This window comes from Somniosus microcephalus, chromosome 13 (genome assembly GCF_052327205.1).
Source record: "Somniosus microcephalus isolate GS21.2 chromosome 13, FLI_Smic_1.0, whole genome shotgun sequence".
Lineage (NCBI taxonomy): Eukaryota > Metazoa > Chordata > Chondrichthyes > Squaliformes > Somniosidae > Somniosus > Somniosus microcephalus.
The window spans coordinates 21,961,209-21,964,658 of NC_140999.1; positions in this window are offsets into that span (position 1 = coordinate 21,961,209).

Genomic DNA, 3,450 nt, shown 5'->3' on the forward strand with positions numbered 1-3,450 from the left:
GCTGAAGCACACAGACCAACAAGGTCCCAGGTTCAATGCAAAGACTCAGCTGAAACTGGTTTAGGGAGGTGATATAAGGCTAAAGGGATCAAGGGATATGGGGAGAAGGCAGGGACAGGGTACTGAGTTTGGATGATCAGCCATGATCTCATTGAATGGCGGAGCAGGCTCGAGGGGCCGAATGGCCTACTCCTGCTCCTATCTTCTATGTACTGTATCTATGTTTCTATGTGATTATTAGTGAGGTTTCCCACTCCCTGGGAAGTACAGTATCAAGTTTTCGCTGTGACCTTTAAAAGGCCTTCTGCCTTTGCACCTCTGTTGATCAATAATGGACATCTGATATTAGGCATTCTTAATATGTCAGAAATGAGGTACTAATAATAGAACATATAACAGTAGTTCATCACTAGCATTTCATTTAAGTGCACCCAATGCCTTTGGGCGAGTGAATCCGCCAGAGTTTTGACTTCTGGCAGAAAATTGGAAGGGCTCCAGTATTCCTCCATTACCACACTGACTACAGTCAAAAGTACATAATTGTAAAGCACTTTGGGACATCCTGAGCTTGTGAAAGGCGCTATATAAATGCAAGTCTTTCTTTTCCTTCTTATTATTGGTCCCCATCCTATTTTCTGATCCAGCCCAGCCCAGTACCACCCAAAACAAGGGGCAATCAATTCACAAAGTCATGCTTGAGTGTCATTTGGCTGTGCAACAATTTGGCAGATTGGCTTCCCGAAAGGGGGGTGGTTTGGGATTTGGGACTTCGATAATAGAGCACTACGGACCCATTCACAGAATCACTCGGGAAATCTCTCGATTGCTTATATGGCCAGTCCATTCCTAATGGTGGGATCACAGCCAAGCCCAATCCTCACCTGATAGCCCCACACCAGCACTTTCCAGAAGTAATTATTGGAGAGTGATCAGGAGTAGAAAGCCTGACAGAATTTTCTTGAGACCAATTGTATCACCGCCCCAGCAAAGATCAGGTAACTCAGCACCGTCCGGTGTTGCAGCCAGACACCCACCTGGTCTTTAGACAGTGGGTTTCGTAACTGAGCTGGTTGAACAAACCTAATGGGATGGAAATCCGACTTGGGTGGTAGTGCAAAACAGGCGCTATCGAATCAGCTGCTCGCTATACACCCCGCCCGTTGGGGTCGATTTTCATTAAGCTGTCGGGAAGGAGGCGGGACTGCAACTTTTGGGTTTTAGTCCCGCCTACATCGACGTCCGGCCAATCCACGTGATTTTCCCTTGATTGACCTTGTTGAGCCCACCCAGCGGGTGCAGCAGGCCAATTAAGGGCCACCCGGCAACAGGTGACATCACAGACTGAAATTTCATCTGTCAAGAGGTCTTGACAGATGAAATATCAGTGTTTCACAGGTGTTTGAAGCTGTCAAACACTGACAGTCTGACTTCTAACCTGAGTCCTTCTACGCAGACTCAGTTAGAACTCACACCGGCAATGAAAGCTGAAGGCTATCACTTTTGACAGATCGCAGCCATTCAGCTTTCAGTGCTGGCTGAGTGATGGACTCCCGACGCCTACAGGAAGAAAGGCTATTAAGGTAAGTACAGGTAATTTAAACTTCTTTACACACTTTAGACACACCAAACACACTAACCTTTGCACTCATGCACCCATCACTCACCTGAACACCGACATCGCAACCCCTCCAAGTCCTTCAACCCGACGGCCCGCCTGCTCTAACCTGGCGTGGTTTGGAGTCGTCGGGAATCCCACACGACACCCCTCAAAATAGGGATTAGGCTAAAAACTGCCTGTTAACTACCTGTTAACAGGCAGTTAATTGGCACTAATCCCTTCCCGCCTCGGGTCAGCGGGTCCCAGTGCGGGGTGGGTACCTGCCTCCTGTGAAACTTACGTGGAGGCGGGTTTTGGGCGGGATGGTGCCGGGACCCCCGAATTCGGGATTTTTGCCCCCCGCCCGCCTAAAAGCCCGCCTCACGGCACACTGAAAATCTAGGCCATTGACTTGAATAGAACTGATGGGTGGTCGATATCTCCCGCTTAGCGCTAGCGCCCCAAACTATTTTTACTGCAATGAATAAAGTAAGATGGCAGTATTCTAAAAAGCCACACAAGCTGCCTTCAGTATCTGACACGGCTAGCTCAAATGTAAAGCGCACTTTATTCACAATAATAAGCAAGAAGAATTGACGTTCCAGTTCATAGGAGTATCTGGACTTCTTTAAGTTCAAAGCGATTGGTCTTATCACATCGCTGCCATGGGTTGCATCAGTACTGTGTAATTCTTTTGACATCTATGTGCAGCCGTGACTCATAAATCTCGAGCTTGTTAATCCATCTGCCTTAAATTTTAGCACCATGTTGTGAAAAACAAACCTGTATGATGGGATTAAAGGAAGATCAGGAGAAAAGTCAAGGACAAGAAAAGGCCAGCCAGCTCACCCCCGCACCTCATCTCTCTGGTATTCCAACTCTCCCGGCCCACCATCCAACTGTCCTTTGAATGGCCTATCTCTCCTACTCAGCCTGGCACTTTATTTGCTTGAAGAAGTTCCTCTAGTATCTGATCTCAATTTATTTGAACTGGAATATATTCATCACTTCTGGTACTATTAGTTAACTTTATTTCAAAGTAGGATTGACCTTACTTTAACCATTTAACTTTTTTAATATTTCACTAACCCCCACTGTGTTTACTAAAACAGCTATTGCTATGATACTAAAGAGCGAGCTTGTATTTATATATTGCTTTTCACGTCCTCAAGATGTGCCAAAGTGCTTCACAACCAGAGATTTACTATTATTTTTTAAGTGTATTAAAAGAGAGGCTATGGCGCGGGGCTGTGTGAAGTATGAGGGTTTTCCCACCAGTGGACTGCCGATAAATATTCTTCACACATCACAGCTGTACATACATGTTTCGATTCACCATGCTGTAATTTACACTTTAAAAATATCCACACACCCATTGTCCACACTCAATTGTCCGCCTGAACTTTCATGGCAGTTGGATAGGAATACCAAGTGGAATCAAGCCTGCCAGAACTTTTTTTTAAATGACAATCTTCAGTTTAAAATAAAACAAGAGAAGTTTACGAAATTCATTCAAAGCACCTGTTGAAAGAGGATTTGGGAATTCTCGATTATCTACCAGTTTTATATTATCCAGCAGGAGGGATTCCCTCCATTATGGCAGATAATTGATACTCTTTTCAAATGGTACTTTGCAAAAAAAAAAATCGAAATCTTTGCTGCTCCCAGATACTTGGTCTAGCACCAACCAGGCAGAGGCCCAGAGAGCATTGTAAATGTCACAGAGAAAGAAATGTCTTTAAATGTCATAGGTGCCTCTCCCTTTTATGCAAACAACTCTTATCGCTGCAATTCGAGACAGGGTCGAAGCTGGAGCAGACTGGTGGCCAGAAGTCCCGCCTGCACCACATTTG